Here is a 21,843-nt window from a genome sequence, read left to right on the forward strand (position 1 = left end):
GAGAGAGAGATACAGAGACAGAGAAAGAGACAGAGTGAGCACCGGAGGGGCAGAGAGAGAGGGAGACACAGAATCTGAAGCAGGCTCCAGGCTCTGAGCTGTCAGCACAGAGCCTGATGCAGGGCTTAAACCCACGAACTGTGAGATCATGATCTGAGCCAAAGTTGGATGCTTAACCGACTGAGCCACCCAAGTGTCCCAAAAGCCTTCAAAAGCCTGATAAAATTGGTAGAATATACAAGAAAATTTCCTGCTTATTAAGAAATTAAAAAATATTTGAACTTCCAAATCATAGTTGAAAAGGGAAAAAAACAAATATAGGCCTAAGGCAATTTTACATTTTCCCCCTAATTTATAAAATCATATGTCCATGTTGTCTTTTTCACAGACCAAACTACCTATTCACTTATTGATTTATATCAAAGATACCAATTACCTGACTCAAGGGATTTGACTCCCTACTTTGAATCTAAAACGACCCATCACAATTATTTAGAACACAACCTCCAAGCTAGCTACTAACTTGAATTAAATTTATTTGCTGTGTTAAACACAAGATTTGGGTAGAAAACTATAGATACATATTTTTTATGATAGTCATATGCCTTTCCGAGGGTATGGTTTGAAGGATAAGAGGTTTTCACTAGATAAAATCCCAAAATGCTGTCTAGACAAATTTCACAAGGACTCTCAAATTTCCTTTTAGCAAAATCTTCCATAGTCTGAGAAGCACCAAATAAAGGTCACTTTCTTATATGTAAAAAAATCACAAACTCTTAGAGTTAAAATGTGTCTTAAGAGACACCACATCCAACCTTTGATCAGATACATACATCCTTTATGCCACCACCAAGTGCCAAACCCCAGATTCTTCCTTAACATTCCTATACCTGGAGAAATCAGTGCTCTTTGTGAACAGGCCATCTGAACTGCAGATTATGTTGGTGGATGTTTTTTTAGTAGTAGTATATTTCTAACTTTTATCTTCATCTACTGATTCTTTTGCTGTCTTATGGGACTCGATAGAATGACTTCCATTCCCTTTACATGTTAGCTTTTCAACACTTGAACATAGGTTTTACCTTCCATGTTACCCTTCCTGTCTCTTACATGGGTGTGGTCTCAGGTAAATCTTTTCTTGTCTGGTCTTATGTTTATAATCTATAAAAGGAAAGGTTTCAAGCCATTTTCATATATGAAAAGTCAGTGGAAAGCTTAGAGCTCCAGCTACTGGGTTTCCACACTGGCTACCCTAGAAACCCGTCAGGCAAACACATCGATGGAAGTCAAAAGCTTTACAGAAGAGAGATTTAGATACACTGAGACACGTGAATGTGAAATGTTTGCCTAGCTGTAAATTTCTGTACTATTTTTAAAAGTGAGATATCTTTATTTTAGCCACTGCTTAAGAGAGCTTTAATTTGACTTACTCTCTCCTGGACATGGCCCAGTTTGTCCAAGTGAAGGATAGTCTTTCAAGAAATCTCCCACACTATAATGAATTCCAAAACTGGATTCAAGATATGCAAACTATTTTACTAGAAGGCTCTATTTCTACTTTATTAGAGGAGAAATAAAATAATCTGTCATAAATGGTTAACACTTTAGTAACACAGTCAAATGCTAAAGGTTGGACAGGTTGAATGATGACTGATGCACATGTGAGGAACTGAACTGTCCCAAAAATCAATTCTCACATACAAAAGATGCCTTTTTAAGAAAGATACTTTCCTACTCAAACTTCTGAAAATGCTATGAAATAGCAACACATTACTTTTTTTTCATATATTACAATTTTATCTTTGTGTACAATGTTGTTTAACAATCACTGGATTTCTAGGCCAGGTTCAGGTAACTGAAGAGCCTTTATAACTAATTTATATTGTCTAGATCCAAGGCATGCTACAAACATGGTCTGGAGTAAAATGGGAAATAACATCTTTCTAAAGACAGGCTTAAAAATCCTAGTCCAGTAAGTTAATATGTTTCATTTTGCTGGTAGCAGGGCTGACTTATACCTGGCTTCTAGGCCACCATTCACAAGCATAGCCAAGAAAACAGGGTACAGACCACTAAAAACAAGACCAACCAATCCACTCCATGTTACAGTGCAGGTTTCACAATTCAAATCACCTGTATTCAAAGGTAAACTTACAAAACCTTTGTAAGATGCATGAGCAGTCAAAAATGGGATTACTGGGGGCGCCTGGGTGGCTCAATCAGTTAAGCGTCCAGCTTCGGCTCAGGTCACGATCTCACAGTTTGTGGGTTCGAGCCCTGCATCGGGCTCTGTGCTGACAGCTAGCTCAGAGCCTGGAGCCTGCTTCACATTCTGTGTCTCCCTCTCTCTCTAACCCTCCCCTATTCTCACTGTCTCTCTCTGTATCTCAAAAATAAATAAAGAACATAAAAAAATTTTTTTTAATGGGATCACTGCCATTGATAAGCCATCACCTATAGGAGTCTGTGTCACATTTAAGATGTGTGGAAAAAGACCATTTGCTATCAAGATCACATGGAGCAGCATTAAGTCCAATATATATTGTTCCATGTCCAAACAGATTCCTTACTGCTTCTGGGAGTTGGTTAATTTTTCTGGTTATAATATTGAAAATTAACTCATCTTTGACAGTATTATCTGGTTCATGATTTTCCATCTTGAGCCTTATGTTCTGCTCATAGCAGTCAGTGGCTCCACCACTCCTCCTTGGCATGCTGGGGTTCACTCCCACCTTTGCTCAACTAGCCTGCTCTTTGGCTGACCTCAACACATCTCTTTATAGACCCTCCCATGTTATTGCATGAAGCAAGTGCCCATCAACATCTTCCGTGATTCAATGAGCAAAGTATAGGCAAGGAATATTGTCCTACTTTGTTTTCTTACCTTTTGATAGGTTTCAAATATCAGAGCAGAGTTAACTGCACTTAAAACAATCATGTTCTACTCATTAAGTACTGTAACTGTCTTAGGATAGAGATATTTCAGAGTGGCAATTTGAGTTAAACTTCAGTTAAGTTTTTAGTATGTAAATGACAGGACAAAACTACAATGATATAATTATTGCTTGGTATAATCTTAGATCCTTTCAAGAAGCTGAGAGAGGAAAGGAAAACACATTATACTTTTAAAAAAAAACTTCATAATTTTTGTCTGCTTCTCTTTATTTCTACCTGTGGATTCAATTTACCATTTGGTGTTGTTCAGTCACTTCAATTTGGCTTTATTCCTACCTCCCATAATGGTATGCTTATTGTCAAATATGCAACATTCCCATATGTCAGATACCTAAAAATACAATTGCACAGACTTTGTTTTACACAATTTCTTTCTAAGTCAGTTGGTAAGAGAAAGAAGGGATATGTAGTCTTTTATATGTACCTTTTTTTTGGTATTCAAGTCAGCAGTTTTATTCAAAATAGTCAAAACTAGAAATAATTCAAATATCCATAAATGGATGAATAAATAGTTTATTTGGTCTGTATATTTACCTACTCTCTTTTAGTATGTGTATCACAATTCTTCTATGATGTCATTTTCTTAAGAACTTCCTTGAATACTTATTAAGGAAGGTCTAGCCACACATTTTCTCAGATTCTTTTACCTGGAATGTATTTCATCTTCATTTTGGAAAGAGTATTGCTGCATGAAAGATTGCTTGATTTTCCTTTTTCTCCTTTGGGTCAAGGTCTATGTGTATTTATCCTACTTGTTATTTCTTGAGCATTGTGGATGTCAATTAATGTTTTCATAAAATTTGGAAAGTTTTTAGTTATTATTTCTTCAGAAAAAAAATTCTCATTTTTTTTTCTTCTTTCTGGGTCTCCTATTGTGCCCATGTTGGTATGCTTACCAATATATCAGTTTGTTCTTTGTAGTTAAAGTTTATAGTTATAGTCTATAGTTAAGTTTCTTGGTTTTCCTCTCTTTTTCTTCCCCTTTATGTCATTTGTTTTGTTTCTTAAATTCCACACATGAGTTGAACCATGTGGTATTTGTCTCTCACTTATTTTGATTAGCATGATACTCTCTAGCTCCATCCAAGTGATTGTAAATGTCAAGATTTCATTATTTTTTATGGCTGAGTAATATTCCATTGTGTACATATACTACGTCTTTTTTATCCATTTATCAATTGATGGACATTCGGGCTCTTTCCATAATTTACCTATTGTAGGTAGTGCTGCCATGAACATTGGGTTGCATGTATCCATTTGAATTAGTGTTTTTGTATCCTTTGGGTAAATATTGAGTAGTGCAATTACTGAATCATAAGGTAGTTCTATTTTTAACTTTTTGAGGAAGTTCCATACTGTCTTCCAGAGTGGCTACACCAGTTTGCATTCCTATCAACAGTGTAAGAGGGATGATTATTATTTTAAAAAATTATTTTAATGTTTATTTTTGAGAGAGCGAGAGAGAAACAGAAGCATGAGTTGTGGAGGGGCAGAGAGAGAGAGAGAGAGACACAGAATCTGAGCTCTCAGCACAGAACCTGATGCAGGGCTCAAACCCACAGACCATGAGATCATGACCTGAGCCAAAGTCGGACACTCAACCAACTGAGCCACCCAGTGCCCCAAGAGGACTGATTATTTTACAAATCTACTGTTGAGACTCTAGTAATTTTTTTCATCTAGCTCATTGTAATATTCAACTCCAATAACTCCACTGGTCTTAAAAAAATAATTTCTATATGTTTTATTATGCACCATTTGATGAGTGTCATCCTACCTTTAATTCTTTCAGTATAGTTATTTTTGATTCTTTGAGTACACTTATAATAACTGTTCTCAAGTTTTTGTCTTCTGTGCCTAATGTATAAGCCCACTCAAAGGCAGTCTCTAGGATCTGCTCTACTTTCCTATGTAAGGGTCATGTTTCTTATAAATTTCCATGATTTGCAATTTTTTTATCACTCGAGGAAATCAGACATTTTAGATAATTTATGTAGCAATTACTTGATACTATATTGATAAATGTATCTATATCTCCTGATAAATTGAATTACCTTTCTTTTTCTTCCAATATGATCACCTAACTTCACAAAATAACTGTTTAATAAACTTTAACCTTGAAAACCATAATTTATGAATCTTCTAGTTTTTAATATTATAGAGAAGAGTCTAATATTATTTGACACTACTTTAAGAAATACTTGTTAGCTTTCTTTTGCTGTTAGCACTACTTTTATACTGTCCACCTATTTGTAATATTGCTTATTTTTGGAAATTAAAACTTTCCTTCCAGCTATATTATCAGTTTTATCCTTTAAAAATACTATTCTGATAACAGGTAAGAAGTTTGGAAGTGCAGTCTTAATAAAGTTATCTTTTATGACATGGGTGAAAATATTTTCCATTCCATTTGCTATGTAAACTATTCAAGAATATGATTATAACAGCTTTATTGTTCTTGACCATCATAAATTTTATTAGGCCAGAATTTATTTTTTATTTACTCTCCAAATATTTACCTTCAAGTATAAAATCTGCCCATTGGGTGTCAAGTAAAATATCCTCAGTCTCCTTCACCATCTCCATGGTTTATTTTGAATCTTTTTTGGATTTTAACCATCAAGGACAATTTTAAAATAGCTATTACTGTCTTCAGGTCCTTTCTTGTTTTGATAATTCTGTTGTTCTAGGGAACCAGCATATACAGCAAGCTTTCATATCACCCAAGTCTGCATACAAAGCTCAGACAATGATTCTATCTAGCCTTCTCCATGGCCATCAGTCTTGCATATCAGTGACAAGCCCTGCTGTATGGCAGGGGATGCCTTTAATTTTTGTTTTTTTTTTTATATCAGACTCTCTTCAGTAAAGTGCACCATAATAAAATTATTTTGTGAATTTAATGGTTTGAAAAGACCACAGAATTTGAATCACTAAATTGAACAGTCTTAACAATCAGTGTTCTTTGAGGAAGCCAATCCTGTAGGGATCACTGGATCGGATTTATCCTACATATACATCTTACAAAGTCACAAGAATGAACAAATTTTATCCAAGATAGCTGAAATGAGAACATGCCCCTATTACTCATCCTCAGAGGGCACTTTAGCTGGAAAGATCAAATATCATTCAACTCACTGAAAGACTTTCTGATGGTTACAAATATAAGTATTGATCTACTTGTTCCCTGAAAGCAAAGCCCTGGTAGCCTCTCAGATACTGTAACAGTGTAGCTTCTAGATAAATGAGATGGGCCAGCTACGTAGAACTGTCCTATTTCACTGAGATTTCTGGCAGGGAGCATGCAAATCTACTCTTTCTGAAGGCTTATACAGGAGCAGAGTAAAATATTCAATATCCAAATGTGCCTGAGTCATTTCACCTTAAAAAGAAATTATTTGTATGACCTGTCCAGATTATTTTTCATTCCCCTAACAGTCTATGCAGAATTTTATATTAGTACGATACAGTTTTGACATCTTTATTTTACAAGTCTAAATCCTACTCCAGTGGTATTAAAAACAAACTTTACATTGGTAGTGATGTGCTTTGTGTTAATATACTAAAGTTAGATGGCTAGAAGCCACATAATCCTGGTTTTACTCTTTGAAGAAGTAGAAAAACTTTCAGAACTAGGATATTTGCATATTAAAGACTGGGAAGTACACTGAAAGAGTTTACAGCTAGAACACAAAGCCTTTTTTATTTGACTACATGTCTTTGAGAAGGAAAATTATACATTCAAACCTGAAACCCTACATGCTTTCAAATCTTAAAGCAAGACCTAAAGGAAGGCAATCAAATAAAGAGGATAATTCAGTGGACTAAATGTCAAGGTAAACTGTTCTTCAGTTTAACTTGAACTCTGAACTTGAGCAGCTAGTTTACCTTCCATAGGTTTTCATTCCTTTTTTAAGGAAAAAAATGGAGTTCATTTTAGAGACTAAGATATATACCATTTAATCATTATTCTGCCTCAGTAGTAGCTCTAATTACAATGTAGTTATATAATGCACAATTCATAAAATATGTGAAATAAAATAAATACATAAAATAAGTAAAATAAATAGAGATGAAAATTATATAACAGGAACTACCTGCCTTTATAATTATATCAGTTTTTTTCTCTTATGTTCACAAACCATTTTTCCCCTTATCTTTTTCCATTTTCCAATGCTAACAAAGAAAAGTTGGTTTCTCTGAAATTGAGGTTAAGGTCAAATAACTACTAGAAAAATCTATATTGCCATAGGATTGTGTTGATAACTAGAGGGATAGAAGGAATGCTGAAATAAGAGAGACATGAAGTGACTGAAATTATATGAAATTTGACAAGGTCCTACATAATCTTTCCATTAACATAGTAAAGTTATCCCTAATTTCAACACTTCAACAGAAAAACTAAAGGCATAGCAACATGTAAGATCAGGGAGATCAGGGTGATTTTTTTTTAATCTGTCTGTTTTATTTTTGTTTTGAGGTTTTGTTTTATCATATTGTTTTCTTTTTTTTATTGCATGATAGAGTCTGTTTCTCTCTAAAAATAAGAGTGCCCATGTATAGATGCTCAATAAATATATGTTTAATAAATTAATCTCTCATGAGATGTTTTAAGTGTCCTAGAACATAAATGTCCCTTTTTGTCCTATCCCAGGATAAGAAACTGGGTGGTTCCTAATATGAACTGTATTTCTTGAATTGTGTTTGATTTTCCTTTTCTATTCTTCACTTGCTGCTCTAATGAATCTTTCCAATTTCAGATGGGAAGAGGACATTGTCAGACCCATCCCTTTCCCTAGCTGCCACATACCTTGTCTTCTGTATGGGTGAAGTTCCTCAGTTTACACAGTTTCTTCCCATTTCACTTTTCCAAAGACAAGTGTTTTTTCAAAAGGTGCTTATTCAGCTCCAGTCAATACATTGGCCTTATTTTCAAGCCATTTCTGCAACTGGTCTGCATGAATGCAATACCTTTGTTTTAATTATTTGATTCTTACCTCTATCCTAAGCCCTGTAATCACACTTTTGTTATTATTTTTTGTCTCATGACCCAGTTATCAATTGTAGTTTTTCTTTATTGATCACAATTGATGGATTCTTGCCATGGCTGGCTTACTGCTATCTTAAAATTCCCTTATACCTGCAGTTCTTATTTTCTCTTGCTAGTACTCATTTTGAGATCAAAGCCCTACCTTTGAAATAGGAGTTAGAGTATAATGTATTTCCTCAGATTCCACCTCCTAGTAAATAGATACACAATAAAATCTTGGTTTGCAAGCATAATTTGTTCTGGAAATATGCTTGTAATCCAAAGCACTTGTATATCAAAGTGGATTTCAAGAACACTTGCCTCAGTTGTGATCATGTGATGTTTGGTGTCACACACTATTCATATTGCAAAATATCACTTGTTTATCAAGTTAAATTTTATTAGAAATGTTTGCCTGTCTTGCAAAACACTTGCAGAACAAGTTACTCACAATCCAAGGCTTTACTGTACTCTCTTTTAGAAATGATCATTAAGTTACAACCCAGACTCCTGACCTATCAGACAAGAGGTTATAGTTCCAATTCTGGGTTGTTTACCATCTTTCATGTTATGCTATAAAGCATGTCTTCCCAATTTAATATACAATGGCAATGTCTCTCACTGTTTCAGAAGACTTCCTACAAAAAAATGTTCTATTTTTTTAATGTTTTATTTATTTTTTGAGAGACAGAGAGTATGCTGGGGAAGGGCAAGAACAGAGGGGGAGAGAGGACTTGAAGTAGGCTGTGTGCTGACAGGTTGATAGCAGTGAGCCCAGTGTAGGGTTAGAACTCACGAACTGCAAGATTATGACCTGAGCTGAAGTCAAACACTCAACTGAAACACCCAAACACGTCTATATTTTTAATTCTTTATATAATTCACTGTTACTCTTTGTGTTTTAAAAACCTCTATCCCATTTTCAATACAAACAACAAATCCACTACCCTATATTCCCTCTCACCCTGTCTGTACTCTTACTAGTGAACATTCTTCCCCTCATATTACCTTCAAGCCATATATACTTTCAATTGTTACACATAAAAACAATGCAGTGTCTCATAGGCTCTTTCCTCCTTCTGGGTGGCTTTTCATATCCTTCTTTACTTGGCAAACTTTATTATCTTTCAAGATTCAACTAAAATACCACATTTTTTAGGTGTGTCTGGTGGTTCCCTTAACATAATTCTTAAGAACAGTCAAGAGTAGCATGATTTGAATTCTAATTCTGCTACTGAGATGAGATGCTGGGCTTCAGTTTCAGTTTATGTGAAATGATGTTATTTCAGTTTCAGTATATGTGAAAAGATGTGATTAAGGCATTAATATCTTTTCTAAACTGACATAGGTGTTTTGTAAGCAGACCCAGAGTTGAATCTGACTTGTTGCCCTGCCTCTTTCTTGTCTCCAATATTTTCTTTACACATTCAATTCCTTTGCTTTGAGAGTGAATCATGACATGTAACATATTTAATTATTAGGCATCTGCTTAACCCTCCAATCAAGTGCATTTGTATTTGCTTTGAAAAGTTATATTTATATATTCTTAAATTATATTCTTGCAAAGAAAGTCTGATTATCATAAGTTGTTACCATACATTATAGTTCTATACATTTGGATTCGATTTGTGGTCAACTATAACCTACATTAATTTGCCTGACACATTTATTCTCTGCCAGTTGTTTATAAGGTTATAGTTCCCTTGCTTTTCGGAAGTCTGCTTTTATATTCATATTTCTTTAAAACATCCATATATATGACTAATTTTCTCATTTGCAGGAATGTCTTAACTTTTTTTGCTTGTGTTTCAGGATATTAGTGAACATTTCTAATTTAGTACTATCTACAAATGTAATAAGTGAAATTTCACAAATGTTTAAGAACAATTTGGGGTGCCTGGGTGGCTCAGTCAGTTAAGTATCTGACTTTGGCTCAGGCCATGATCTCACAGTCCAAGGTTCGAGCCCTGCATCGGGCTCTGTGCTGACAGGTTGGAGTCTGGAGCCTGCTTCCAATCTGTGTCTCCCTCTCTCTGTGCCCCTCCCCCACTCACTCTCTGTCTCTGTCTCTCAAAATAAAATAAAGACATAAAAATAAAAATTTTAAAACAATTTATTCAATAGAAAAGATCTTGGTAATAGCAACATATTTATCTACAATTTTGTTTACCAATACTGGACATCGCTCATTATTCGATTTGATATATATCTTAATAAAATAAAACAAAGTTAATTTTTTTCACAGGTTTTGATATTTCTCTTTTGGTCAAGATTTGGATTGAGGCTTAGTTGGTTAAGCATCCAACTCTTGACCGCAGCTCATGTCATTACCTTGCAGTTCAGAACCTGAAAAAGATGAACTTACTTCAGGGATAACTTTAGAAGTGGTCCTGTTTCAATATAGCCTGCTGCACACCTGTTAGATCCTTTTTTGTTTGTTTGTTTGTTTGTTTGTTTGTTTGTTATGAGAGAGAGAGAGGGAATGAATGAGGGAATGAATGAATGAATATGAATCCCAAGCAGGTTCCATGTGGTCAGTATAATAGAGCCCGAGACAGGGCCTGAACTCACAAATTGTGAGATCATGACTTTAGCCAAAATCAAGACTCAGATGCTTTAATTGATTGAGCCTCTCAGTCACCCCTACTTGTTAGATCCTTCCTGTAGTGAGTTGTCCTTAATTAAAAATCTCTGAACAGCAAGGGTTTGGAGATTTATGCCACAAAAACACAGACTCTCCACCTGGGTTTCATCTAATCCATCATTAACAATTATTCATTAATAAAGTATTTGTTAGCAAAACTCCTGGTAATTTCCTCAGTAGTTGGACCTGGAAATTAAACTTTATTTTCAAAGGACTTTAGAATAGACATTCAAAGTCAAAGAAAAACTTGAAAGGCAATACTTTACTTATCATAAGGTTATAAAAAATAAACATTTAAGGTTGTATGCAAATCTTATGGAGTAGCATCTGAGAAAACCACTTTAACTCTTACTATGTATATTTGAAAATATTTTATTGTATTAATGTTGAACATATGACAGAATTATTTCATTCTGGACACATAAGACATATTTTCTTCAGTTTTACTTTGTACTCGACAGGATACATTTAAAATCATATCATACATAAATTCATAGAATGTTGAAGAAAAGCAGCAGCTCATAAGAAAATAGGGCTGCTTGTACCTACATGATTTCAGTTCTCTGCATTTGCAGTTTCTCAATTATGATTTTCACACTTTCTCTCTTGGCACCTTACACTGGATAGATGAGATAAAGCTCAGCTATCAGCACTTTAGCATCAAATTTACAAAGAAAAGCAAACATCAAATTCCCAGTCTCCTGTGCACTACAGAGCAAATGTGCCAGGAGGAAAAACAGTTCCATTGCAGAGGCTGCACAAAGGCTTTCTTTCTCAGAACTGTAGAGAGAAATTCTTTCAAGGTCTTTCTAGCCCCAAGAGAGATAGAGGACACTCAAGAAAATGGCAGTTTTATTCATTGTTTGTCACAAAAAGAGATGCAGCCAAAATAGAGTATGGCCTGTCCAGTATATGTAAAAATATGTTTCTAAATTCATTTTTTATTTAGGTTTTGTTTAGGAGACAGTTTTAGGTTCACAACAAAATTTAGGGAAAGGAGTACCTTTTTGTTTGTTTGTTGTAATTTTTTAAAATTTATTTTTGAGAGAGAGAGCATGAGCAGGGGAGGGTCAGAGAGAGAGGGAGACACAGAATCTGAAGACAGGCTCCAGGCTCTGAGCTAGCTGTCAGCAGAGAGCCCAACACGTGGCCAGAACCCACTAACTGGGAGATCATGACCTGAGCCAAAGTCGGACACTCAACCGACAGAGCCACCCAGGTGCCCCTGTTTTGTTTTTCACAATTGATGAATCTACACTGACACATGATATTCAGTCAAAGTCCCCAGTGTGCGTTATGGTTCACCCTTGGTGTTTCACACTCTATGGTTTTGAATAAATGTATAGTGACATGCGCCCATCATCATGGTATCATACATTGCTCTTAGCCCTCATTCCTTGCCCCCAACCCCTGATGACCACTAATTTTTGCATTATCTCCATAGTTTTGCCTTAACAGAATGTCATATAGTTGCAATCATACAGTATGTAGCCTTTTTAGATTGGCTTTTTTCACCTAGTAGAATACATTAAGGGTTCCTCCATTTCTTCTTATGAGTAGATAGCTCATTCCTTTTTGTCACTGAGTAGAATTCCATTATCCTGAATGGGATGTGTCCATTTATTTATCCATTCACCTACTGAAGAACATCTTGGTTGCTTCCAAGTTTTAGCAATGATGAATAATGCTACTATAAACATCCATGTGTAAGTTTTTAGTTTCAACTCATTTGGGTAAATATCAAAGAATGCAACTACCAGATTGTATGGTAAGAGTATGTTTAGTTTTGCAAGAAGACACCAAACTGTCATCCAAAGTGACTGTACCATTTTGTATTCCCATTAGCAAGGAATGAGAGCTCCTATCACTCCACATCTCTCTTAGCATTGGGTGTGGTTGCTAAACAACATTACCAATAACAAAAAAATAACCAAATACAATTCTAAGAGATGTGTAGTGGTACGTCACTGTTGTTCTAATTTGCATTCTGCTAATGATGTATGATGTGGAACAGCTTTTCATATACTTATTTGCCATCTGTGTATATTCTCTGGTCAAGTATCAAGACTTTTGGCACATTTCTTAACCTGAATATTTTCTTATTGTTGATATTGATATATCTCACATAATATTCACCATTTTTAAAGTATCCATTTCAATGTGTTTACCGCTTATAAACAGAATTGTGCAAGCATCACTACAATTTAAATACAGAATATTTTCAACACTCAAAAAACAAACATTAAAGTCATTGGTAGTTTTCCCCTCTTCTCCCTTTACAACCCACATCCCCTAGAAAATGTAATCTAATCTATATTTCATGTAGTTGGTAATTCCAGACATCTTCATAAATGAAGTAATGCACTGTATTGTCTTGGAGAACTAGTTTGTTTCATTTAGCACAATGTTTTCAATGTTCATCTACAGCTACAGGTGTGTGTAGCTCAGTCTTTAAATTACCAAATAATATCCCATAATGTAGATATACATGATTTTTTCAGTTTTAAAGTTTCATACATTGAGGATTTATCTTTTAATCAAAATATTTAACCCTATTTTTTCATATCCATATTAAATATGATTGAAAAATTAATCTTGTTAAAAGAATCAATTATACACTTTCACAATATATATTATGATTGGAATGTTCTAATAAATATAAGTTCTAAATGTAAGTTCGGATTCTATGGGAATTCTTTTGTAATCCTAAGTAACAGTAAAGCTGATTTTGAAATCTTGAAATAGTCTCATTAAAGACTGCAGTCAATATCTCAAATAAAATAACCATCCTCAATTTACTATTTCATTTAAATGCACAAAAAACAATTTCTATTTAGGTTTAAAATACTAAAAATCATATTTATTTTGTGTAAAACTGTAGAAGTGACCCAGTTAGAAAATCCATCTTTCAGGGGGGAATTGACGTCCATTTTAAAAACTTGATTTGCTAACATTAGGAGATTTTCAATAATGGAATATATTTATTGCCTCTACTAGTGATCAGGCTATGTTGCTATCCAATATACATTGAGGTACTTCAAGTTTGGTTGCAAGATATACAAATGCTCTTTCAATTCTAGAATGCAGCTCTCGTGTGCAGCTCTAACAACCATCCAACTAAAAAAAATTAAACATTACTCAAACTTGATATAATGTGAGCATTGATTTCTTACATAAATTCAAAATAATTCCAAAATTTCATTTCATAATTTCAAAATTAGACAAAATTCCAAAATTACTCTTCAAATCATGTCTTAGATTGATGCTTTAATAAATAATGCAGGGGCACCTGGGTGGCTCAGTCGGTTAAACGTCCAACTTCGGCTCAGGTCATGATATCACGGTTTGTGGGTTCAATCCCCGTGTCGGGCTCTATGCTGACAGCTCAGAGCCTGGAGACTGCTTAGGATTTTGTGTTTCCCTCTCTCTCTGGGTCCCCGCCCCATTCATGCTCTGTTTCTCTATGTCTTAATAATAAATAAACATTTAAAAAACATTTAAAAAATAAACAATGCATAAATTAATGCATTCCTAATAGGTTCTATTTTAAAATATTTTAAAACTTCTAGCACATGGTTATCTCTAATAATTAGTATCAGAAGTGCTAGCACATCTATGTCATGGTAAAAACATTGACACATTACTCTATACAATGACATTGATTCATAACTCTTCTCAAATCCTCAAGTGTTAAAATCTTTCTAGCTTCCAGCAAGGTGAAACCTCCTTATTCCTCCATTCTAAACAGCAGCTTGATACCTTATATTTTTACCAATCTTCTGACTGTAATATCAAAAACTGCCATAAACAGCAACATGAACATTTAAATGTCTTCAGCTAAAGTTGTGAGGGTTTAGTCATATAATTTGTCTCATTCAAAATTATCTACTTCAAGTGGATTTAGGTTTTCAGAAATGGTACAGTACTCCCGCAAGTGACCTGTGATTACAAGTGGCTCTCCCAAATAAATACCAGTGAGATTTTTAGGTAACTAGAGTAAGTCAATGTACCTCTTTTATAAATTAATTCCACATATTTTAAATAAATCAAACATTTTCTGATTCTCCCTCAAATATCCATTTTCTTCAATACAAATTTAATTCATCCACTATGATCATTAATCCACAATGTATGTACATTTAAAAATAAGCCAACCCCCCATCATACTTTTGTAGACAAATTTTTCCAACAACTATGACTGTTCACTTACATAATATTTATGTAACGCCCTACCTTCCTAGAATGCCATGGACAGACAGGCAATAAAAATTCCCCCTTTTAATCAAACCAAAATAATAAAACCATGATTTTGGACAAGCCTAGCTGAAGACATATCTCCTACAGTTTTGCTGCTATATATAGCCTTTTGCATTTATCTTTACAACAGATCTATGAGTGACAGCTAAATTCTTAAGTTAAACTGCCATTAAAAAGAATGGATGACTAGCTATCTTTATATATGAAAGTGACTATCTTTATTAAAGTAGCAATCTAGCATACTGCCCAACGCTATTTTATATAATCATCAGTGGCACCCAATTAAGGGCTCTGTCCATATTGTCTTTCACAGACTATGAAAATTGAGGGTCTATCCCCACTGCCTCTCCCTATACACATTTATTTGTTTGTTTATTTATTTATTTATTTATACAGAGTGAGTGGTGGGTGGGGCAGAGAGAGTGGGGGACAGAAGTTCAGAAGTGGACTCTGACCTGTCAGCACAGAGCACGATGCAGGTAGCAAACTCAGGAACTGTGAGATCATAACCTGAGCTAAAGTCAGATGCTCACTGACTGAGCCATTCAGGCATCCCTACAAACATTCTTTATAATAGCTCTAACTAGTATTTTTTTCACATAATGAGATATTTTTCAAATTGATATTTAATGTTCAATAATGGCCTATCAGTTTGGTAAATGTCATATAAAAATTAATTCTTCTGGACTTCTCTCCTATGTTGGCTTTTTTCTGGCTTTGTTGAAAATTAGTGGACTGTACAGTTGTGCATGCATTTCTGGGTCTTCTATTCTGTTCCATTGATCTATGTGTCTGTTTTTGTGCCAGTTCCATACTGCCTTGATCACTACAGCTTTGTAATGTATCTTGAAGTCTGGAATTGTGATGCCTCCAGCTTTGTTTTTCTTTTTCAAGGTTTCTTTAGCTATTCAGGATCTCTTGTGGCTCCATACTAGTTTTAGGATTGTTTGTTCTAGCTCTGTGCAAAATGCTGGTGGTATTTTGATAAGGATTACATTTAATGTGTAGATTGCCCTGGGTAGTATAGACATTTTAACAATAATTGCTCTTCCAATCCATGAGCATGGAATATTTTTCCATATCTTTGTGCCCTCTTCAATTTCTTTCATCAGTGTTTTATAGTTTTCAGAGTACAGATCTTCTAACTCTTTGATCAGGTTTATTCCTAGGTACCTTATGGTTTTTTGTGAAATTATATATAAGACCAAGAAATTTTAACAGTTTTTTTTTTCATTTTAATTTCACAGACTACAGTGAAACTAACTTCTACAATATACCTTGACAAATTTTAACACATTTTGTTTGAGAAGTGATTCAAAACTATTTAAAAAGGTCTCTTTATTAGTGGTATTCCATCTGTAGCATCAAAAAAAATATTTCTCTTGTTTTAATATGGATTTTATTTAAATACAGCACATGCATTGTAGTTCAAAAAACTTCACTTCACTCCATTATACAATTTCAGGATTGTCTTAAAAATATATTCCAAAAACAGTGTGGAGGTTCCTCAAAAAACTATCCATAGAACTCCCTTATGACCCAGCAATAGCACTGCTAAGGATTTACCCAAGGGATACAGAAGTGCTGATGCATAGGAGCACATGTACCCCAATGTTCATAGCAGCAATGTCAACAATAGCCAAATCATGGAAACAGCCTAAATGTCCATCACCTGATGAGTGGATCAAGAAGATGTGATATATATATATGTATATATATACAATGGAGTATTACATGGTAATGAGAAAGAATGAAATCTGGCCATTTGTAGGAAAGTGGATGGACCTCGAGGGTGTCATGCTAAGTGAAATAAGTCATGCAGAGAAGGACAGATACCATATGTTTGCACTCATATGTCTAACAGGACAAACCTAACAGAAGACCATAGGGAGGAGAAGGGGGAAAGAGAGTTGGGAAGAGAAAGGGACTCAAATCATGAGAGACTATTGAATACTGAAAATGAACTGAGGGTTAAAGGGGAAGGGGGAAGGGGGGAAAAGGGTGGTGGTGATGGAGGAGGGCACTTATGGGGAAGAGCACTGGGTGTTGTATGGAAACCAATTTGACAATAAACTATTTAAAAAATACATTACAAGAAATGAACTGAGAATATCAGAACTAAATAACTACAGGAAAAAAATTTTTACATATATAGCCAACGGTCTTTTAAAAACCCTGATTGAATTTTAGAATGTAGACCTGCATTTAATTACTTAACAGCATCCATTTATTGAGTATATCATGTCATTCAAATATCTGATTATGTTTAGATTGGTAGTATTAAGTCAACTCATTTTAAGGATCTTTTTATAAAAACTTTATAAATAAGCAAGTTTCTTCCTCAAATATATTTTTGGTAGGAAATCTTTAAAGGGGATTTTAGAAATTCAGTTTGTGAGACTTCCAAATAATTTGCAAAATAATTGAAAAAAAACTTTTAAATAAAAATAAAACATGGGAGTGTCTGGGTGGCTCAGTCATGTAAGCATCTGACTCTTAATTTGCCTCAAGTCATAATTTCACAGACTGGGCTCTGCACAGTGTGAAGCCTGCTTGGGATTCTCTCTCTCTCCCTCTCTCTTTCTACCCCTTGCTCACTCACATGCTTGTGTGCATCCATTCACTCTCTTTCACAAAATAAACAAAAAATAAAAATAAAAATAAACAAAACAGACACATGCCAAGGGACCTGAGAGTGAAGAACTAAATGGAATATGTAACAGAAGTCATAAGAACAAAATTTTATGTTCATATGTTTTATATCAAGAGAACAAAATATTTTAAATTCCAGGCATATCCTTTTGAAAGCACATCAGAAAAACAGAGAAGACAGGTGAAAAGCAAATAAAATGATTTGGGACCTTAGAGGTTTTATTTTAAGTGAAACTAAGGATAAAACAACTAGGCAAGTATTGTTTTGGCAAATAAATATATGGATATAAAAATACCAATTTCATAGCAATATAAAAAGAACTGAATGAATAGGAAAATAACTATTTATCAAAAAGCTATAAAAAATCAAACACTTCTGAATGGCTGACAGATGCAGGAGAAGTAAAAAAATAGATGGCATCTCCCACATGCAGAATTGAATGAAGCTTCTTAAAACACAGCACCTGGCAAAGACACAAAGGGAGATCCTGCCTTTGGTTTGAGGCAAGAAGAGAATGACCACAGAATTCCACATGCAGAAGAAAATCAATGAGTTCCATTTTCTGCATACACATACATACAATATTACTTCAGGAATTTTACACTGAAAACTCATATACACAAACTTTTATCTTTTTAAGGAGGGTATTATTAATGCTTCTCAGGTTAGAAAAATAGACCAAACAGACTGTAGGAGAGCTTGCCTTCAGGGAATCTAATTTTATTAAGCAAGGGGAATTTTCACATAACTGTCTCCCTATTTGTTTATCCAATTTTGGTCTGATGTTCTTTCTTAACAGAAGATTTTATTATATAGTTTTGTCTGAGAATTTCATATAGTCTTATTGGAAAAACGCAAAGGCACTGTTAGATAATCTAAGATACTTATATAATTAAGACTCTAATACTGTCATTTCAGAGTGGAATCAGGTTGGTTTTTTTTTCATTCACATCTGAACTATAGGGAATGTTATTAAACTTGAAGTGCTTGCTATGCCAGCATCCACCCTCCTGTCACTGCCTTCTAAGCAGTCCACGCTATGTTACAGAAAATTACTGTGTAAGCAAACACAAAAGTATAGAAAATACATACAACTATAATACAAGGAGGATATACTAGTTGTAGTGCTTTCATTGTACCTGGATGAGGGACGAAAGTGGAAGAAAGGGTTTGCGTTGTATGTGACATTTGTTCTTGGGGGATGAGCAGCATCTCAATGGCAGCAATGTAAAGAAATGTGTTAGGAAAGAAAAACAAAGGCTATTTCAGTGTAGTTGGAATCGTAGGGCTATAATTACAGAAAGGCAGAAGACATTGCAATAAAAAAGTGTATTTATCCTTCAAGTATGAATTATATTTAGGAATTACAAATATATTTCAATATAGCAAAGCTCCCCTTTTGGCTAACAATATTTATTTAATGTTTCCTTAGTTCTTTTAGGAGAGAGAGAGAGTACACATGTGTGCATGGAGGAGAGGGGCAGAGAGAATCCCAGGCAGGCTCTGTGCTATTAGCACAGGACCCTACCTGGGGCTTGATCTCATGAACCATGAAACCATGACCTGAGCTCAAATCAAGAGTCAGATGCTTAATTGACCAAGTAACTCAAGGTCAACATTTTCATTATTTCTCAAAATTTTTTCCTTTGATAAATTAGAAGTTTATTTAGATAATGGACATGATACATATCTTACTGACATATAATTAGAATAAGTATATTTGAAAATAGATTTACTTCTGTGTTTCCTGTCTACCTAAAATCTGTTACCAAGACAAACATGTTTTATAGAGGACCAATTTGCCAATTAATTTAGGAAATACTTATTGAATATTTAGTATATAGCTAGAATGGTTCTATGAGCTAAGTTAACCACAGTGAGAAAACAAAATTGAAATAGGAATTATACTTTAGTTAGGAGAAAAGAAAATGAAGTAAACAAATAAATGAACAATCTATCTATTATCAGTAAACAGTGCCACAAAGATAATAACAAAGGGCACTGTGTTAGAGAATAAAAGGAGGGAAGAAAGTAAATCTTAGATGAAAGGTCAGGGACATTCCCTCTGGGAAGGGGTTATTTCTATTGAATCTTAAATGATGAGACAAAGCTGGAGAACTGAACTAACATGACACATGTAAAGTCCTCAAAGAAGAAAAACACTTGGTGTGGCCAATATCAGTATAGCTGGATGACTGAACCAACCTTTATACAGCAAAAATTTTGGCAACGTTGAAAAACATATTTGCAACATATACAGCTAACAAAGAGTTAATATCTATCACCTATCATCTGTCATCTATCAATGTATCTAAGCATTTAAGTATTTTGTAGACATTTGTAAAATGAGGGCATTAGTTATGCCTATTAGTTAATGGGGGCATAGGAATGTTAAACAAAATAGTATTTGTTTTTACTACAGAAGATACATATTTGTTTATATTTCACATATATGTATATGTATGTGTCTATCTAGGCATATGATGAGTAGACTGGTGTTTGGTACACGCACAGTAATTACATCAAGATTCAAACCACAGATCTAACAATGGTTACAAAATGTCAAGCAGAAATACTGGCAGATGAAATATTCTAATTCTGAAGTTCTGCATGTAACTTGCCCTGAATCCCCAAACTGATGAGATAATGCAAATCTCAGTGAATTCATAATTGTGTGCATTGCCTTAGAAATTTTTAAATGCCTTAGTATTAGAATCAGGTTACTTTTGGTTGAATTAAACAAAAAAGATACTAGTATTAAAATTTGCAACTAGGAAATGAAGAGGAGAAAAAGAACAAGAATTAAAGTATGTTGATTGCCAATATTTTTAGCATATTTCAATCAAAATTTCCATAATAGTCTATGGTAAAAACAAAGGTTTGTTTTTTTTCCAAAAAATCAAATGTTAAATTTGGCGATCATTTATATTTTCAAGATAAAATTAAGATATTTATTAGTAGTCTATAATAACTTAGTAGTAGTATGCAAAACAATATTGTTAACTTTCAAAAAGATGATGAAATTTATTAAATTTTAAAATGCTGTATGGATTTATTTATATAACTTGACAGATTCCTGTATATAATGATTCCCATCTAATTTCGAATTACAGCATAACTTTATGAAACATTCGTGCCAGTGAGATATCTAATTGTGGACTGTGGGGGTCACCTTGTAAACAGTATGTTTGGGCCCCAGAAGCTTGTTCTGGGAGGAGTGAGGGCAGGTCAGAGTAGGCCTGATAAGTAGGTCAGTCAAGATGCTTTTCCTTTATCTGAACTACTTAATGATTGCTTTACTTTCACTTCTTAAAATCTGAAAATCCAATAAAGGAAAAAAAAAAACAACCCTGTAATCTAGTGATAAAAAAAACCCCAAAACAATCATAATAACTATTTGCCCTGTTAAATGGGGGGTGGGGGGAAACTGCTACAGTACTACCAGGGATCTTGAGCAAAATATGTATTTTTTAATAATTTAGACTTAAGTAATTGAAAGCATAATACTTATAGGTTCTGGATCTTGAACAAGAATATATTAACTCTTGCTTGAAGAGACAATTTATTGGCAGAATAGCGATATTCCTAATGATGAATAATAATTATGTTTGTTTATATTCTAATATGATTCTCAAAAATCACTACTTAACAGATTTTTTTCAGGTGTCAGAACTTAGGGTGCACATTTTCAGGAGGGTTATGATTGGCACTCAAGGATTAGTACTCATGTTTTTCCCCTTGGAGGGCTAATGAATAAAGGTTTTCTGCTCCATGGCTGAATCCAGCAATTTGCTCTCATGAACTGAGCACCTAAATAAAGACAAGCAAGTGTACCTTCATTCATCTATACATTCATTCTAGTTTGAATAGCTACATTGTATCTATTTCTAGGCTAGGTCTTATATATAAAGACATAATGAATAAAACAAACATAGTCTCTGTCTTACAGAACTTCCTGGTCCCAGAGATGAAAAAAAAAAAAAAAAACCCAAACCATATCAACAGCCATTACATAATCACAAACCAAAATTAGTTCTGTGATACAAGGGGATGAATATGGTACCAAGGAAGAAACTGATAGTGACTGATTAGGAATAAAAGGTTGAGAACTCATGTCTCTGAACCTGGTCAGAAAGAAATTATGTACAAAATCTACAAATAGGAGTTAGAATGTTTGGAAGTTTAATTATTATGTAGCCCAGCATGCTACCAAATACTGAATGTTTCTTAGCAACCAGAAAAGTGTGACCAGAAAAGCCACACAAGGTAATTTATTTGGGAGTATGAAAGGATGGATATCTTCAA

General features: G+C 34.2%; 1 protein-coding gene and 1 pseudogene across 3 annotated transcripts in view; both read right to left on the reverse strand.

Moving 5' to 3' along the window:
- Positions 1–21,843, reverse strand: part of LUZP2 (leucine zipper protein 2) — a 454,470-nt gene that overhangs the window by 394,273 nt on the left and 38,354 nt on the right. The window lies entirely within an intron of this gene.
- On the reverse strand, positions 1,826–2,657 carry LOC115272045 (annotated as a pseudogene).

This window comes from Suricata suricatta, chromosome 11, assembly GCF_006229205.1.
Source record: "Suricata suricatta isolate VVHF042 chromosome 11, meerkat_22Aug2017_6uvM2_HiC, whole genome shotgun sequence".
NCBI classification, from domain to species: domain Eukaryota; kingdom Metazoa; phylum Chordata; class Mammalia; order Carnivora; family Herpestidae; genus Suricata; species Suricata suricatta.